The following is a 20,120-nucleotide window of genomic DNA, read 5'->3' on the forward strand; positions in this document are numbered from 1 at the left end:
CCCCTAGAATTCTGCAACCAAGCCATGACACCCATAGTAGAAAATTATAAACCATTTGAAAAACAATTCCTTGGGTGCTACTGCGCCCTGGTTGACACAAGTGATCATGCTTCCAGAACTGACCTGAGATCTGTCCAGCCCACAAAATCATAAGGCTAGGCAGACCCAGCAAAAATCTCTGCTAAGATGCAAGTGGTGTACATGGGAAAGAATGGTACCAGAGTGCACACGTTAGCTGCACAAGTCCTGGCCCCAGTTTCATTTTCCACTGTTGACCAATGCGTTTCCCTCAGCTCCTGGGTAAGACAATGGTGAGGAGAAATGCTTCCAATGGGCAGAACTTTTGAGTTGTGCACATGGGCATCCACTGGGTATGAAAGTAAAAGTGGCCCAAGGTAAGAGTACTTATGGAAGCATAGGCAATAGCTAATGGCTTGGCTGGTTAGTTAATGGATCCGAAGATCAGGAACAAGGAGGTTTGGATAGGAGGCATGTGGGTGAATCTATGGGAATAAGCATGAAAGTACAATCTTTCTTTTTGTTTGGTATCTGAAAAGTCTGAATCGTATGTTACCTGACAGAGAGCATCTATCACAAAGAGGTGCTTACACAATCAAATAGACAGAAAGACTCACTAGAATGTCACTCTGCCTCTGTTATTGGCCACTGCAGTGTTGGCACAATAGGAACTTGAGTAGAGAAGCCATAGCGACAGGGATGGAGGCTGCACATGGTCCTAACAGCAGGGGCTTCTGCTCACCAAGGCTGACTGAGCTACTGCTTGTGTCAAATATCCCAACTACCAGTAACAGAGAGCAAGGCTCAGCCCCTGATTCAGCACCTTCGCTTGAGGAAACCAGCCACTTGGTGGCAAGTAACTTTGGATGCCTTCCATCTTGAAAAGGGAGCAAATTAATTCTGACTGGAATTGATACATATTCTGGATATGAACTTTCCTTTCCTGGCTGCATGGCCTCAGCCAACAACACTATCCAAGGACCTACAAAGGGTTTGATCCACCTACCTAGGATCCTACATAACCTCACAAAGGACCAAGGAATTCACTTTACAACAAAGGAGGTACAGCAGTGAATACAGACCAATGAGACTGATTGACTGGTCTTGTCACAAGCCCCGAAACCTAGAAGCTGCTGGATTGATAGAGTAATGAAATGGCCTTTTAAAGGGACACCTGAACACCAGCTTGGAGATGATACCTTGTGAAGAGGGACATATTCTATAGGATGTAACATATACCCTAAATAATAACAAATATATGGTGCTGTGTCTCCAGTAGGTAGACTCCGTAAGTCCAGGCATCAAGATGTAAAAGTAGGAGCGGCCCCACTTCTCCCAGTGATCCACTTGGGAAATTTGTGCTTCTGGTCCTCACAAGTCTAGGATCTATGGGTATAGAAGCCTTGGTTCCCAAAAAGGAAATGCTGCTTTCAAGCAGAACGAGAGTCACATCAGTCTACAGCTGCCTTCTAGTCCTTCTGACTCCTCAAATCAGGAGACCAGTAGGCAAAGAAAGGAGTTTGCATCCACCGTTACTCCACAGCTCATTGAAGTCTGACCAAAAGAGTGTCTTTCAGAGTACCATAAATAGTAGCTATAATGGCTCATCTAGTGGAAATCACAGCCATTTTGGAGACAGATTTCATTAGGACTCTGCTACTACTGACAATACAGCTCACTCAGTGAGATGCCAAAACCAAAACATTTAACATACTCTGCCTCCTCACACTATATATATATATAATCAAGTTACCCACTGCATATATATATATAAAACCTATTATATACTAGGTAACTTGCCTGTGTAAGATCACAGGATTTGGGAAATATAATTTCTATGTTATAACTAGCTTCTATAATAGATTGCTTAGTAAAATGAATAGGATTGGGAAAAAGATAAAAAGGAACTTACTGATGGCTGGCTGTGGTGTCTCAGGCCTGTAATCCCAGCACTTTGGGAGGTCGAGGCAGGTGGATCATGAGGTCAGGAGATCGAGACCATTCTGGCCAACATGGTGAAACCCTGTCTCTACTAAAAAATGCAAAAAATTAGCTGGGCGTGGTGGTGGGCGCCTGTAGTCCCAGCTACTCAGGAGGCTGAGGCAGGGGAATCACTTGAACCCAGGAGGTGGAGGTTGCAGTGAGCAGAGATCGCGCCACTGCACTCCAGCCTGGCAACACTGCAAGACTCCGTCTCAAAAAAAAAAAAAAAAAGAAAAAGAAAATAAAAAGAAACTCACTGATATCCAATGTTTCAACCATCCACACCTTAACAAGTCCCTTTACTTTGAGCCCATCATAAAATAAACCATTGTCAGTGTTTGAAAGAATTCCATGTCCTGCATATCAGAGGGTGATTAATTACATGGCTTCTAGAGTCAAAACACATGATTTCTAAACCTAGTTTGGTCTTTTAATTAAACCAAATAATCTCTGTAAGTCTGTTTTCTCATCTGTAAATAGGAATGCCAGTGGTACTTACCTCATAGAACTATTGTGATGATTACATGCCATATAGAGTGCTTAGCATGTGCCAAACACAAAGAAGTTCAGCATTTCATAAAATTGTGGCTTTTTTTTTTTAACTTACATGCCTTTGCCTCAGCAGTAAGACCATACAAATACAGAAGGAACAAGTCACTGGTTAGTAAATAGTTTTTCACTTTCAAGTGTTTGTTCCTTGGAACATGCTCATCTGGAACCTTCTCTCTCTGATACCGTTCTTAACTACTCAAGCTCCCGAATTTTGGTGTGCTAAGACCTTTCCTCAGCACTACTCCAGTCTCTCTTAGGGTTGGGGAGAGACTGCATATTGCAGCACAGAAATTAAGATCAGAGTATTTTCCACAGTGAAGCTGTTTTAGTTTGAAGGGGCAGAGATTCTAATTTTTACATTTAAAACTCCCTTTGTAGTTTACCTTCCACTTCCTGGAGTTTATTTTTATAGGTTCTTTCATGTTCCAATGAAACCAGAAGAGATACTATACACAAACCTAAAAAACTTTTATTCTAGAATTATTAGCAATACATGTTCATGTTTTTCAAAGACCTCTCCCCTCAATATGGAGGCTAAAATAGATTATTTTCATATTCCATCCTTTGACACTAACCGCCACCACCACTCTATCCCTACCCCCACTCCAATGAGCTGGCCCTGTGAATGTGGCCTGGCCTCCCAGAAAGTTGTCCCATGTTGGCTTTAATTAGATATTATTTCCCATACATGTGATATATTTTATGCTGGTTATTTGTAGAAACAACAGACGCTGGTTACTGACTTTTCCTTCTACCTTTAAGCTGCTTTCTAGTGCCCTACAATGGACCACATAGGATTGAGACACTGGTAAAGTTATTTTTTGCACAAAAAGAGCTTCTAAACAGCTTTATAATGTGGAAGTCATTATCTTTTCAGTTTTCACTGGACCAGTACTACCTATGCCCTGTTCAAATGATCTTTAAATGTACTTTAAATGTGACTGCAGTAAAATCTACCAACCTAAAATGCATGTTTAGATGACAGAAATTAGCTACCCTGTAGTTCTGGAGATTTGAAACAATTTGCAGATTTGCTTGTTTAGTAGTCTGACAGTGGCAACCTGGAATAGGCCACCATGTGCCAAGATGATCTTTTGCACATATCCACAATCACCACTTTCAGATTCACTATATAATACACTCTTTTTAATGCAGCCATCACTTATCAAAAGCCTAATTCATAAGAGCTTGTGATGTTTTACACCAGGTAGGAGAGGCATAGTTTTGGAGCACAGGGAGGACACAGCTGGGGAAGGATTTCAAAAGAGATTGAACTGCTGGACACAACTGACTGAGAGAAGATCCAGCCAGAGCAGGATCTTTCAACCTCTGCACTTACATTTTGGGCTGGATAATTCATCATTGTTGGGGGGTGTCCTGTGCATTGCAGGATGATTAGCAGCAGCATCCCTGGTTTCTACCCACTAGATGCCAACAACAGCCCCCCCTCCAAGTCATAAGAGCAAAAATATCTCCAGACACTGCCCAACATTGTTATGACAACTATGAGTCAGGATGCATCAGGTAATCGGAATGAGTCAGGGTGGAGCAGGTAATCGGAATGAGTCAGGGTGGAGCAGGTAATCGGAATGAGTCAGGGTGCATCAGGTAATCGGAATGAGTCAGGGTGGAGCAGGTAATCGGAATGAGTCAGGGTGCATCAGGTAATCGGAATGAATCAGGGTGGAGCAGGTAATCGGAATGAGTCAGGGTGCATCAGGTAATCGGAATGAGTCAGGGTGCATCAGGTAATCGGAATGAGTCAGGGTGCATCAGGTAATCGGAATGAGTCAGGGTGCATCAGGTAATCGGAATGAGTCTGGGTTGCAAAGCCAACCTCAGTTGAGAACTACTGACAGAGAGAATTCAGAGTTCTAGAGAAACACTTGGTATATAGTCTGTACTTTGTTAGGGCCCTGATGGCAGTGGCACCAACTATGAGCTACTAAGAGGCATTTATCCTATGCTGTCAAGAGGCTGACATTTAAAGCCCCTCTCAGTTGGATCCCAGTCTACACTTCTCAGAGTCTACTCTCTTCCTTGAATGCCAGTGTTAGATACTAATTAAGGGATTATGCAATCAATTTAGCGGGTCCTAACCAATATTTTTTAAAAAATGAAATAATGGAATAGAATAAAATAATACGGAAAATATCAATATATTTTGTGGAATAATACTGATTTGCAAGATTTTTTATTCTGTGTGTGTGCACAACCGTATGTTTAGTCATATTGTTACCAGAAAGGAGTCCCAACCCAGACCCCAAGAGAGGGTTCTTGGATCTCGTGCAAGAATGAATTCAGGGCTAGTCCGTGGTGCAAAGTGAAAGCAAGTTTATTAAGAAAGTAAAGGAATAAAAGAATGGCTACTCTATAGACAAAGCAGCCCCGGGAGCTGCTGGTTGTCCATTTTTATGGTTATTTGGGGTGGATTATTCATGCCTCCCCTTTTTAGACCATATAGGGTAACTTCCTGATGTTGCCATGGCATTTGTAAACTGTCATGGTGCTGGTGGGATTGTAGCAGTGAGGAAGAGCAGAAGTCACTCTCGTTGCCATTTTGGTTTTGGTGGGTTTTGGCTGGCTCTTTTACTGTGTTATAAAGTTTCGGTGCCACAAAAGAAATAGTACTCGAAAATAAATGTTTGTTTTTAATTCTCAGCAAGGCAAGTTACTTCTATAGAAGGGTGCACCCTTACAGATGGAGCAACGATGAGCGCACACTTGGACAAGGGAGGGGAAGGGGTCCTTATCCCTGACGCACGTGGCCCCCGTTGTTGTGTCGTTCTGCTATTGGCCAGGGTTAGACCGTGCAGGCTAAACTAATTCTGATTGGCTAATTTAAAGAGATCGACGGGGTGAGTGGTGCGGCGGGAAAAATGGTTATGACAGAGCAAGTAATTGGAATGAGTCAGGGTGCATCAGGTAATTGGAATGAGTTAGGGTGGAGCAGGTAATTGGAATGAGTCAGGGTGGAGCAGGTAACCGGAATGAGTCAGTGTGCATCAGGTAACAGGAATGAGTCAGGGTGGAGCCGGTAATCGGAATGAATCAGGGTGGAGCAGGTAATCGGAATGAGTCAGGGTGCGTCAGGTAATCGGAATGAGTCAGGGTGGAGTAGGTAATCGGAATTAGTGAGGGTGGGGCAGGTGATCGAAAAAGGTTGCTTTACGAGGAAGTTAAGTTTAAAAGTAGAAGGCAAAGAATTGAACATACTGATATATTGATTCTTTGAAAAGAAATTTAGAACTCATATCTAACAACTGCAACCTGTTTTATCAGCAAGGTCTTTATGACCTGTATTTTGTGCTGACCTCCTATCTCATCCTGTGACTTAGAATGCCTTCACCATCTGGGAATGCAGCCCAGTAGGATTCAGCCTCATTTTACCCAGCTCCCGTTTAAGATGGAGTTGCTCTGGTTCACACGCTTCTGACAATATTGGATATTGATGTAAAATGTATTCCTTATCAAAAGTTGCAGTCAAAAAAGTTTGAGAATCCCTGTTCTATTTTAACATATCCCCTGGACATACACTTCTCTCCTAATGCCTAACATATCAGTGTCCTATTGCTGAAACAGATTATTACAAGTTTAGCAGCTTGAAACAAGACAAGTTTATTCTCTTGCAGGAGGTCAGAAATCTAAAATCAGTTTCACTGCTCTAAAGGCGAAGTGAAAGGCTGGTTCCTGGAGGCTCCAGGAGAGACTATTTTCCTTGTCTTTTCCAGTTTCTAGAGCTGCATTCCTTACATTCCCTGGCTTATGGCCCCTTTCTCCATGTTCCAAGTCAGGAGTATAGCATCTTCAAATCTCTGTCTGCTGCTCTTCATATTGCCTTCTTTTTCTCTGATCTTCTGCCTCCCTCTTCTAGGGCCTCCTGTGATTACATAGAACCCCCCAGGATAACCCAAGGTAATCTCCCCATCTGAAGATCCTTCACTGAATCACTTTTGCCAAGCACCTTTTAGCATATAAAACAACACTTACAAATTCTAAGAATTAAGACACGGACATCTTCACACCTAATCTGTGCTTTACTTTTGTGAGAAGCCCATTGTTCTCTGTACTGACTCAAATCAACCCCTCAATTAAGGCTTTCATCTCACTTCCCAGAAGTGGACATGTTGAGTAAGAAAGGTCCTTATGTTTCTAATCCATAAAATGAGGCTAGGCTAAATCCTTGGTGTTCAAGCTCCTTTTCTGAAGCTCTTGAAATTTTGGTTCACACAAAATTTTACTTGGTATGACAATATGTGAATAAGATGAAAGTTGAACTGCTCCGTTCCCCCATAATGACCTGCCCAGTTTCTCACCGCAGAGCCATCCCACTTGCATCTATAGCTGTTAGAGCCAGGGACACCTGAGAAATTTTCACATTAAACTCCTACCTTTGCTATGCAGAAAGTAACGGCTACAGAGGTGAAATAACTCTGTGATACTGGCTCTGCTGTTAATCAGTGGAGTCATTGTCATATACTCTCTGAGACTCAATTTTGTTAGCTACGAAAATGAGCATTGAAAGACTTTGTAAAGAAGTGGGATGTGAGAGAGATTTTGAGAAGCATTTAAATTGGTAGGAAGGAGTAGGATATTATGATACGTAGAATGTTTAAGATAGTCCCCCAGATCCCTACATCCTAGTGTACAAACCCTGAATAATCCCCTCCCCGTTGTGTGGGCAATGTGTGGGAATATGATACGACTTTACTTCTGTGACTAGATTACATTATGTGGCAAAGGTAAAGTGATTTTTGTACATGTCATTAAGGTTCCTACCCAGTTGACTTTGAATTAACAAAGAGGAATATTTTCCTGGGTGGATCCAGTCTAATCAGGCAAGCTTTTAAAAAGAGGGTAGGGTCCAAGCATTTGGGGCAGGTAGAGATTTGAAGCAAGAGAAACATACTTTTGCTAGCCTCGGAGAAGCAAATAGCTGTGTTGTAGAGTGGGCCACATGGCAGGAAGCAGCAGCCTGAGATAGCTGAGGAGCTGAGAGAGATGCTCAGCTGACAGCCAGCAAGACAACAGAGGCCTTGGTCCTACAGCGGAATTCTGCCAACAGCCAATGAGCTTAGAAGAGGACCATAAGCCTCAGGTGAGACTGTAGCCCTGGACAACATTGGTTGCAACTTGGTGAGACCTTAGACAGAGGATGGATTCCAGACCCTTGGAAACTTTGAGGTTATAATGGGAATTGTTTTAAGCCTGTAAGTTTATGGTAATTTGTTATACAGCAATAAAAAAGCTAATAACAGTATTCAAGGGATTCCCCAGAGCAGAATCTAAACTATGCAGGTGTGGTATATGAATATGAATATTAAGTGATTTTATCCAACAACATGGAGGAATCTCAAATGCATTTTTGTTCATTGAAATAAACCAGATCCCAAAGGCTGCATACCGTATGAGTCCTTTTAGACGACATTCTGGAGAAGACAAAACTATAGGGATGAAGAACAGTGGTTATCAAAGGTTGGGAATAAGGGAAGGAGCTGACTACAAAGAGCAGCATGTGCAAACTAAGGTAAGTGACCTGTTCTGTATTATGACTGTATGTTCTGTATTATAATAACATACAGGCTTATTAGAAACATGACATGCTGCTTTGACCAGTGTCACAGCTGCATATGGCGATCTAGAACATTCATGTGGCATGCATGCAAGTTCAGACCGACTGTGTTCCACTGATGGCCAAGGAGTCACCGGCATCACACACAGTTATGCAGTGTTCCTTAAGATAATATGACCCAATGGGGTAAATAAACGGGAAAAATGGTGTTAGTCATTCCTAACAGTGCAGTCATGGTAATCACGACTGGTTATTCTTTTGAGATGGGAAGAGTAAAGTATGGAAGCTAAAATCTGTGAGCCAAGGTCAAGTTTATGCAATGTTTAGCCACAAGGCTTATCTCTGAATGGCCTGTAAAGCAATAGTACTTACTCTCCAACAGTAAATGCCATGTCTTTTGACCTAGCACTTGCATGCTTGCTTTTATTCACCCCAAGTAAAAAAATCCCAAAGAATTCCGTCTTCTGTTAAAATTAAATTTAAATTATTCTGCAAAAACCTTAAAATGTTTTCCTAAAGCTTGTCTGCTTTGTAGATCCCTCGACTACTTTTCAGTACCACTAAATATAGTAGAACAAAGTTCTTAAAGTGAAACTTCAAAGCTTATTTATGCCATGATGATACAAGTGCTTACTATTAAGACATTTCCTTTTTATTCAATAAACTTCTGACTTATATACAAAGGATTCATTGCTCAATAAAAATCACATTACCAAATAAAAATGAAACGATTTATTGTATTCTGTGGGCTGCATCTTCAAAGACGAAAGTATCCTCAATAGAGGGTTTATTAATTTATAAAGAATGTAGACTATCCATGAGAGTTCCCTGTACATTAACAGTCCGGCAGGAATATTAAAAATCCAGGGATTCAATTTCCATTTGCAAAGCGGGGAGGATGCTGCCCTACCTATCTCTGGTTTGATGATCATCAAAGTTTTCAATGCAGGAATCCCAGAGTTTGCAGCCAAATAGAAACAATTTTGTGGTAACCTTTACAATAGCCTTTTCCCCTCATTTAATCCACTTTCATCAAGTGAATGTAAAAAATAACTAACAAGCTAAATCACCATACTTATTTCAGGGCTGGTCATATATATTACATCACCTGGCATTATGTAAGCAAGAGTACAGGAGCTGGAATGAATTGGCTTATTAAAGGAAGTAAAGATCAGGCTTTCAGGAGTGGAGGGCTGCAGAGAGGGAGTGGTGGGTGTGTTGTTTGAGAAGCAAACTAGGCCTTGAAAATTAGGCTGAGGAGTTCTGATGTTATTCCCTGAAAACTTTTAAGCACATTGACAATTTGTTTTGATAAATGCACATTCAACCAGTGTTTGAAATATCTAGCTTCATCAATTTGGAAAAGAAATACTTAAGAAATAATTATGTGTTCCAGTTAAACATAATTGAATAAGCGTTCTTAGTACACCATTCTCCTCAAAACTGACTCAAAAATCTAACAATAATAGGACAGAAACAAAAAGATCTTCCCACCGCTGCAAACCAAAACCAAAACAAAACAAAAAACCCTCTATCTTCAATAAAACAACGAAATGGTCTTAAGTCTAGGCCACAAACTGAAAGCATACTTGAAATACTGTGAAAGCAAAGTGAGGGAGAAAAGTGAAAATTCAACCTACCTTCTAAGATCTTTAGCTGGAAACATTTCCTTGCAAGGAATTGTTATGTTGTAGAAAGGTTTATCTTAAAAAAATCTTTTAGCGTGGTCATTCCTAAGGATGTAGATGGTCCAGCGGAGAAGCAGGGAATCCCTCGAGACAGTTTAGGAACCACAGGACGCTGGGCCGTGGGGCTGGAGAGCTTTGCTGATGTGCCACCCTCACCCACATCAAGCCTCCTTGTCTGGGGAGATCACATGAGTCCACATTTGAGGACCTGCTCTTCGGATACCTGCACACAGAGCCTGGGTCTTAAAGCTTGGGGTGCCACATTGCCTCTTGAATGCTAACATCTAAAAATTAAAAAAAGACATGCTTCCAAAAGAAATAAGATATTATTGAAATAATCTGAGACAAAGAAGACAGCTGCCCTAGTTCACTCTCTTACCCCTCCTCACACTATTTTTTGACCCCGGTTGACAATATAAGCAACGATTTTAAATGAATAACATGGCACATATACATAGATACCTCCTAAAAAAGGAGTGAGAGAGGAAAACAGCAAAATGCGCTCAAAGACATAGGAATTAATTAAGCCCTGTAGAGTTTCGAAGAAATGTTAGATAGTATGATTTCTCTAAAAAGAGAACTCGAAGAACAGATGTGAGAATTTAAAGAACATAAGAGAGAAGAAAATAAAAAGACCTGGATAACTCAAAAAGAAATAAAAGAAAAAATAATTATACTTTAGAAGAGTTGCAGGAAGGAAGGGAGGAATGGAAGAAAGAAAGATTAGGAAGAAAGAAAAAAAGAGCTTAAGAAAAATCATACCATGAGACAGAAAAAAACAAAGGACATAAAAATTGATTCTAGAGAATGTGATAGTTATGGAAGATAGATAAAGGAACTTCAACAGTCACACACTTAGTATTTCTAAAGTACAGAACTGAATAAATAGAACCCCAAACATATTTAAGAATATGATTTTTTAAATAAACTTTGTAGATGTAAACAAAATCTTGAGTCTGCAGGCTGAAAGGGCCCAGGAGATGCAAGAAAAATGTACATATGTACATATGTCCATATGTACACAAATTCACTCCAATATAGGGTCTGCTGTAGTTGCTAAATTTCAAGATAAGAAAATTGATAGGAAAAGTGAGTTACGTAGAAAAGGGGAAAATCAGATTCTCTTTATACTTCTCCATAGTTGTATTATCTACAAAACATGTGGTAATGGATTAGAATTGGAGACATCTGCGGGAACTCATGTTTAGCTGAATATAGATACAGCTGGATATATATAGAAATATTTATACCTATGCTTATTGTGATACTATGATTATGTATAATCATAATATATATTATGTATGTGTATATATATAATCATCATACATGTATGAAATAGGCTTTTGTCCGAAGTTCCTGGCTCATAACTCCCATAGCCCTTGTTACACTTGTTACAGTCTTTTGTTATAATCTTGGGGCACTTCAGGCCTCAGAAAACTGAATCTCTCTCTCTCTCCCCTTTTCCTGTCCTCCTCTTGCCTGCTGAAGGCAGGACTCTAATCTGGTTGTGGATCAAAAGGCCCTGCTTCCAGAGAGGCTCCTGCCCCATACTCTGGAGGAAGGAATGCTGCACAGAGAGGCCAAGAAGAATCTGAACAGGTCTGGCCTCCCTGGCTTTCCTCGTCAGTGTATGAATTCACATATGAGATCACACCCTTTTTGTCCAATCACCTTTCTACGTGGTTGTTAATTTTGCCTATAATGAAGGTTCCATTAAAAACCCCAAAGGATAGGGTTTGGGGAGCTTCCAGAGAGCTGAACACCTAGAGGCCGATAGAAAGGTGAAGAACTCATCCATGTGCTGGGAGGGTGGTGCACCCCAACTCCACGGGGACAAAACCTCCTACATTCAGGGCCCTTCCAGACCTCGCCCTTTGTATCTCTTCCTCTAGCTGTTTATTTAAATACTTTAAAATATTCTTTGTAATGAACTGGTAAACATACGTGTTTCCGTGAGTTCTGTGAGCCAGCCTAGCAAATTACTCAAAACCAGAAGGGGTCATGGGAACCCCAACTTGAAGCCAGTTGGTCAGATGTTCTAGGGGCCCCAGACTTGCACCTCAAAGGGAAGGATTAGGGCAGTGTTGGGACTGAGCCCTCACCCTGTGGGATCTGATGCTATCTCTGTGTAGACAGTGTCAGAACTGAATTGGAGGATACCCAGCTGGTGTCCACTGCTTGGTGTGTGAGGGAAACCCGCACACATTTGGTCACAGACATCTTCATCTCTGTTGATGATTGTTGTGGTGATGTGAGAACAGCGGAAGAACATGGTTTGAGAATTTTCCCTATACACATATATACACTGGTTAGTATACACACATGTTTCTTTGCTCTGCCAGCTGAGAGGGTCTAGAAGAAGCAAAACAAGAAGAAGTGCTACCCTATAGGGCAATAAGGACACCCAGCACACAGATCTTGTATTCCAAATGCCATTCTACAATAAAGGGAAACAGGGCTCCCTGGAGAAACAGCTGATACTAGAGCTGGGGCAGGGCTGAGCCTGCAGCGTCCCATGGTGCCAGAAAGTAAGGAGATGCTCAAATAACAAAACAACGGATATATGTCACCTGGACTCGGAAGCCAACCGAAAGAGCTCCTCATGGCCAAAGCTGAAACAATTTGAGCAACAAAATAAATAACAGTATTGGATTATAACCAAAATAATAAAATACATATCCTTGTGTCCATACTGACACAAATAAATATATTGAGTAAATAAATAAATACATAAATAAGAATAGGCAAATCTGTACAAAAGAATTCCAAGTAATGTATGTATGCACTGTCCCCCTCAAGTAGGTAAAGCATAACATCCTGTCCCTTAAGTCCAGGCTGCACACAGTGACTTCCATCCGTTAAGTACAGTATAGAAAGGGGAACAAAGAGTGGAGAAACCTGACAAACACTGCCTTAGCCCTGGAATCAAGCCCAGCATTGGTGATAAGTTGTGTTCATGGCATGCACCCTTGATATGATAAGATGAGAATGATGCTTTACCTCTGTTCTCTTCCTCCCACGAATCCATAACCCCAAATATAATCATGACAATAACATAGACAAATTGAGGGCCAGTCTCCAAAGTACCCTGATTTGTACTCCTAAAAACTGTCAAGGTCATCAAACACAAGGAAAGTCTGAGAAACTGTCACAGCCCAGGGAAGTCCAAGGAGACACAATGATTAATATGATGTGGTATCCTGGATAGAATCCTGGATCAGAAAAAGAAAAGCAGATGAAAAGAAATTCAAATGAAGTGTGGACTTTAGTTAATTATAGTATATCAATATTTATTCAGTAGTTTTAACTGACTAATGTATTTAATATACTAATGTAAGACATTAACAATAGGAGAAACTGTGAGGGTTCCCTTATGCCCTTGGTACTACCTCTGTGACTTTTCTGTAAGTGTAAAACTATTTAAAAATTAGAAAATATTTAAAAACAAAATTTTTCAACCCAGAACACATATATGGCATGAGTTTCTTTCCTTCCTACTTTTTTCTATCCATCCATATCTCCATCTCTCCTTCCATCCATTTTTCTGTCTGTATATACATGGAGAAATGTCTGTAACACAGTCCACCACAGTTAAGGGCCACTACACCTAAATAGTGGATTTTGTAGGCATTTTCTGAACTGTTCGACTTATGTTTTAAAATCATGCTATTTCTATTAAAGCATTAAAGTCACTGTGCTTTTTAAATGAAGAAGTTGGAGAGAGAGATGTTAATTATCAAGAATTTTTTGTCCTGACAATATGCTAGCTGTAATAGGAGTCAACATACCGTTTCATTTTATAAAGGTATGCACGATATTTGGTCTAAGAGAAGGTTTGCTGAATGACCACAATCCATCAGTACCTTTGATTGCAGTTAATTACATAATCAAAACCAAAAAACAATCAATCTGAGAGGGCTGATTTAAAAAAAAAAAAAAAGAAAAAAAAAAACAAGAAAGCATGTGCTTGATTTTTTTTCCTGTGGGAACACATACACACTCAGTGCCTTAATTGTGTGATTTTGCTATTAAGATACATCATATCTTTTACAGTCAGCCCCCCACAGGAAGGAGAAATGCTCAATTGATCCTATTTCTATCCAGGAGAGCTCAGTTAGTTTCTAGTTAAGAATTAAACATATCTAAAACGAACAATACACTACTGACTTCACAGTAGAGCTCTGCCTAATGTCAGAGGTGGTTCTGACTTGATACAAATAATTGTTGTTTCAGGATAATATAATTGCAATAAGGAGTTTGTCATGAATAAATGGAAAGAATACAAATCTTGAGAAGAGTCACTGCCTTTTCTCCCTATCCCTTTGTGGAAAGCCAGAATATCTCACCCTAAAATATGAAGGATTGAGCTGAAGGCAATGAAGAAGAAGCAGATTCAGGAAAGCTCTTTGCTCTTCCTCTATTTGCCTAAAAGCAGGATATAGACTCACAAAGACAAAAGATATCCTGCCTGCTTCTCTACCAGGGAGAATAAAGGTTAAGCACTGGAGACTGTTTTAGAACCTTATGAACCCGAATATGGACGAGCTTTACTAACTGGCCTTTATCTGCCATTCATTTGCCTTCCAGGCATTGCCACCCCTGGAGGCTTAAAATCCTTTCATTTTGTCTTGTCACTACTTAAAAATGTACTATTTGTTGACGATGCTATTTAGCTGGAATTCAAAGCCACCTTTTTGAAAACTACTCGTTCCCTGGGAGTCTCCCATGTATATATGAAATATATATATAAATAAACATCTGCTTGTTTTTCTCTTGTTAATCTGCCTTTTGTTACAGGGAGCTGTTCTAACTAAGAACATATGAGGGTTGAAGAAAAATTTATTTTTCTTCTCCTACACCTCAAAGCAGCAAAGGTGGCCAGATCTCTCACCTTTCAAAATTTTATGTTAATTGGACTTAGATTTTTAAACTGCAGAATTTTAGTACTGGTAGAAATAATCAAGATCAATCCAAGAGTCTAAGCCCTTCATGTTGCAGATGAGGAACAAAGGATTTTCATACTCACTTTTTGTTTTTGTTTTTTGAGACAGTCTCCCTCTGTCGCCCAGGCCGGAGTACAGAGGAGCAATCGCGGCTTACTGCAACTTCTGCCTCCCGGGTTCAAGGGATTCTTTTGCCTCAGCCACCTCAATAGCTGGGATTACAGTCGTGCACCACCACACCTGGCTAATTTTTGTATTTTTAGTAGAGATGTGGTTTCACCATGTTGGCCAGGCTGGTCTCGAACTCCTGGCCTCAAGAGATCCACCCACCTCAGACTCCCAAAATGCTAGGATTACAGGCATGAGCCACTGCACACATCCTTCAGCTCAGTTTTTAGGAAAACTGATAAACCTAATTCTGCTGGCAAAATAGATAAATTGAGGTAGATATTCATTTTACAAAATGATCCAATGCAGTATTCTTTTAAACATGCCCCCCATATGTTTTAAAAGTATTATTCAATTTATAAAAATGGAATTCACACACAACTTTCAGGAATTCACCTACATTTAGCAAATACACATTTCTGTAATGTCTCCTGTGTACAAAGCTCTGTGTTAGGCACCACAGGGATTGCAGAACCCCAGCTCCACTATGAAGTAATATATGACCTTGAAGAAAACTTTATTCGTCCTGCCTCCCAAAGCTACCGTCTTCCAGGCTCACAGAATCGGTGGTGGCAGCATTTTTCTTTTTGAGGTGTGTCCAAGGTCAAGGTTTGAAGCAGTTAGGAAGAAAATCTGATAAGAAGAAAAACAAAACCCAACAATGAAAACAACATATGGAATAGGGAGAAAAGTCAAGGAGAATTTACATTTCTAAAGATGCTATGCTTCTGGCCAGGGGAAATAATACATTTTGACAGTTGGCTTCATGGTGTCCCAATCTGGGCCCAGACACAGATGGAACAGATGTTGGAGCTTCTTCCTGGAACTGTATGGCCAGACTCTTATCCCTTAGGATTCTCTGACTTAATCCTTGAAGAGACTGGAACTTCCTGGTCTCTGAATTCATGCATGTTCTTATCCAGAGGTAACAATGCTGAGGCTGTGCTCTGCTCCTATGGGACTAACAAGTGCACCATGTTCTTGGCAGTCTTTCTTTCTTTCTTTCTTTCTTTTTTTTTTTTTGACGGAGTCTCTCTCTGTCGCCCAGGCTGGAGTGCAGTGGCGTGATCTCGGCTCACTGCAACCTCCGCCTCCCGGGTTCGAGCAATTCTCCTGCCTCAGCCTCCTGAGTAGCTGGGATTACAGGCGCCCGCCACCACGCCCAGCTAATTTTTGTATTTTTAGTAGAGACGGGGTTTCACCATGTTGGTCGGGCTGGTCTCGAACCCCTGACTTCGTGATCCACCCGCCTCAGCCTCCCAAAGTGCTGGGATTACAGGCATAAGCCACCGCGCCCAGCTGGCAGTCCTCTTCCTTAATGCATTCCTTAGACACTGCCGCTCCTAGGAAGTTGCTTATGTTTCAGCTTCACCCTTTCCCTCCCTCTTCCTGTCAGTAGGACATGCCTTTCTCACCACATTGGAAATTCCCCTTGAATTTTGTTAGAGTCAGTGTACAGTCAACATTTGTGGGCCTGGCCATATCCACATGTCCTTAGCAAACTAGAAATCTCCATAGGCTTGAGGGGAAGTTAATGAAACATGAACTGACCACACTAACATTTCACAACCAGGAAAGTCTTACAGAAATGAAATGGAAAATGAATTAAAATATCAAGATCGAGGCTTAAAAAAATGTGAGAAGAGCACTGATATCCCATGTGGAAAACATAGGGGACTGTTCTAGTTATTTTAGGAAGAGTCGGCTCACAGCTGAGAGATGCTCACAGCTGAGCGTTCTGAGCAACTTGCACACTGGGGCAGGCGGAGGAAGGGCAGAAGGAGAAGATGTGAACTGTCGGCCCGAGCGTTTCATGGACATTCCTCTCATAGCAGAGCTCCTGAGCTGCTAGGAATCTTTACTTCAGGTTGAGTCATCTGAGCTCATACTTAAAATAATAATGATAATAATAATAGCAACCTATATGAATCATATTGTACTTAAGTTTCAATTTCTTTTTTTTTCTTTTTATTACACTTTAAGTTCTAGGGTACATGTGCACAACCTGCAGGTTTGTTACATATGTATACCTGTGCCATATTGGTTTGCTGCACCCATTAATTTGTCATTTACGTTAGGTATTTCTCTTAATGCTATCCCTCCCCCATTCCCCCACCCCACAACGGGCCCCAGTGTGTGATGTTCCCTGCCCTGTGTCCAAGTGTTCTCTTTGTTCAGTTCCCACCTGTGAGTGAGAACATGCAGTGTTTGGTTTTCTGTCCTTGTGATAGTTGGCTCAGAATTATGGTTTCCAGCTTCATCCATGTCCCTAAAAAGGACATGAACTCATCCTTTTTTATGGCTGCATAGTATTCCATGGTGGATATATGCCACATTTTCATAATCCAGTCTATCATTGATGGACATTTGGGTTGGTTCCAAGTCTTTGCTATTGCGAATAGTGCCGCAATAAACATACCTGTGCATGTGTCTTTATAGTAGCATGATTTATAATCCTTTGGGTACATACCCAGTAATGGGATGGCTGGATAAAATGGTATTTCTAGTTCTAGATCCTTGAGGAATCACCACACTATCTTCCATAATGGTTGAACTAGTTTACAGTCCCACCAACAGTGTAAAAGTGTTCCTATTTCTCCACATCCTCTCCAGCATCAGTTGTTTCCTGACTTTTTAATGATCGCCATTCTAACTGGCCTGAGATGGTATCTCACTGTGGTTTTGATTTGCTGTTCTCTGCTGACCAGTGATGATGAGCATTTTTTCATGTGTCTGTTGCCTGCATAAAGGTCTTCTTTTGAAAAGTGTCTGTCTGTTCATATCCTTTGCCCACTTTTTGATAGGGTTGTTTGATTTTTTTTCTTGTAAATTTGTTTAAGTTCTTTGTAGATTCTGGATATTAGCCCGTTGTCACATGGGTAGATTGCAAAAATTTTCTTCCATTCTGTAGGTTGCCTGTTCACTCTGATGGTAGTTTCTTTTGCTGTGCAGAAGCTCTTTAGTTTCATTAGATCCCATTTGTCTATTTTGGCTTTTGTTGCCATTGCTTTTGGTGTTTTATTCATGAAGTCCTTGCCCATGCCTATGTCCTGAATGGTATTGCTTAGGTTTTCTTCTAGGGTTTTTATGGTTTGAGGTCTGACATTTAAGTCTTTAATCCATCTTGAATTAATTTTTGTACAAGGTGTAAGGAAGGGATCCAGTTTTAGCTTTCTACATATGGCTAGCCAGTTTTCCCAACACCATTTATTAAATAGGGAATCCTTTCCCCATTTCTTGTTTTTGTCAGGTTTGTCAAAGATCAGATGGTTGTAGATGTGTGGTGTTATTTCTGAGGCCTCTGTTCTGTTCCATTGGTGTACATATCTGTATGGTACCAGTACCATGCTGTTTTGGTTACTGTAGCCTTGTAGTATAGTTTGAAGTCAGGTAGCATGATGTCTCCAGCTTCGTTCTTTTTGCTTAGGATTGTCTTGGCAATGCGGGCTCTTTTTTGATTCCATATGAACTTTAAAGTAGTTTTTTCCAATTCTGTGAAGAAAGTCATTGGTAGTTTGATGGGGATGGCATTGAATCTATAAATTACGTTGGACAGTATGACCATTTTCACGATATTGATTCTTCCTATCCATGAGCATGGAATGTTCTTCCATGTGTTTGTGTCCTCTTTTATTTCATTGAGTAGTGATTTATAGTTCTCCTTGAAGAGGTCCTTCACATCCCTTGTAAGTTGGATTCCTAGGTATTTTATTCTCTTTGTAGCAATTGTGAATAGGTGTTCACTCATGATTTGGTTCTCTGTTTGTCTGTTATTGATGTATAGGAATGCTTGTGATTTTTGCACATTGATTTTGTATCCTGAGACTTTGCTGAAGTTGCTTATCAGCTTAAGGAGATTTTGGGCTGAGACAATGGGGTTTTCTAGATATACAATCATGTCATCTGCAAACAGGTACAATTTGACTTCCTCTTTTCCTAATTGAATACCCTTTATTTCTTTCTCCTGCCTGATTGCCCTGGCCAGAGCTTCCAAAGCTATGTTGAATAGGAGTGGTGAGAGAGGGCATCCCTGTCTTGTGCCAGTTTTCAAAGGGAATGCTTCCAGTTTTTGCCCATTCAATATGATATTGGCTGTGGATTTGTCATAAATAGCTCTTCTTATTTTGAGATACATTCCATCAATACCTAGTTTATTTAGAGTTTTTAGCATGAAACACTATTGAATGTTGTCAAAGGCCTTTTGCATATATTGAGATAATCATGTGGTTTTTGTCTTTGGTTCTGTTTATGTGATGGATTACATTTATTGATTTGCGTATGTTGAACCAGCTTTGCATCCCAGGGATGAAGCCAACCTGATCGTGGTGGATAAGCTTTTTGATGTGCTGCTGGATTCGGTTTGCCAGTATTTTATTGAGGATTTTTGCATCGACGTTCATCAGGGATATTGGTCTAAAGTTCTCTTTTTTTTATTGTGTCTCTGCCAGGCTTTGGTATCAGGGTGATGCTGGCCTCATATGTTTGTTGCAGAAGATCCAGAGGATGAGAAAAGATTTTAAGAAGAAAGTGAAACACAGGCTTAATTTCTATACTCCAGTGATAAGCAGATATTTTATATGCATTGAATCTTTCCATTTTAACATATTTAAATGCTGCTTTTTAAAATAACATGTTATGGATATATACCACGGAAATAAATAGAGCTTATCATTATAATTTTAGTGTCTATATATATTCTACTATATGGCTGCATGACCAGTTACTTAATCTTCTATTAATGGGTATGTGAGTTATTTTCAGTGTTTTGATATTGAAACAATGATATGTGGTGTGCATGAACCTTCTCTCCAGGGCCCTGCCATTAATGCCTCTCTGCTTCGACACCCCCCATTCACAAGTGTTTCCACTACAATTTACACATTCCAGAGTAGGAAATTGGATTGCATCAGCTTGGGTTGAGTGTCAACACTGGATCAATTGCGTTTGATGAAAGGGCCCCACTGTGCATCAAAGCTATTCCCACAGTAAAAGGAATCCATGTGACTGGGAAGCCCATCCATGAGGTATCTGCTCAGCTGGCTGTAGCCCTTGAGGTCAATTATTAATGTCTCAATCTCCAGCACTTAACACAGTGCCCGGCACAGAATAGATGCTCCATAAATCCTTACTTGCTGGATGGATAGATAAACGTTAGTGGCAAGCTCAGTCTTGCTGCCTAACTTGTAAAGGCACTCA

The 20,120-nt window shown here is 40.6% G+C and overlaps 1 long non-coding RNA gene across 1 annotated transcript; it reads left to right on the forward strand.

Annotated features, from left to right (window-relative positions):
- The first annotated feature begins 264 nt into the window (after window positions 1-264).
- LOC134730452 (uncharacterized) lies at window positions 265-19,599 on the forward strand. The gene is made up of 3 exons (XR_010112222.1): window positions 265-7,651; window positions 7,940-8,080; window positions 19,373-19,599. It is a non-coding gene; the product is annotated as an uncharacterized LOC134730452 (long non-coding RNA).
- Window positions 19,600-20,120: the final 521 nt, after the last annotated feature.

Source organism: Pan paniscus, chromosome 4, assembly GCF_029289425.2.
Source record: "Pan paniscus chromosome 4, NHGRI_mPanPan1-v2.0_pri, whole genome shotgun sequence".
Classification (NCBI taxonomy): Eukaryota; Metazoa; Chordata; class Mammalia; order Primates; family Hominidae; genus Pan; species Pan paniscus.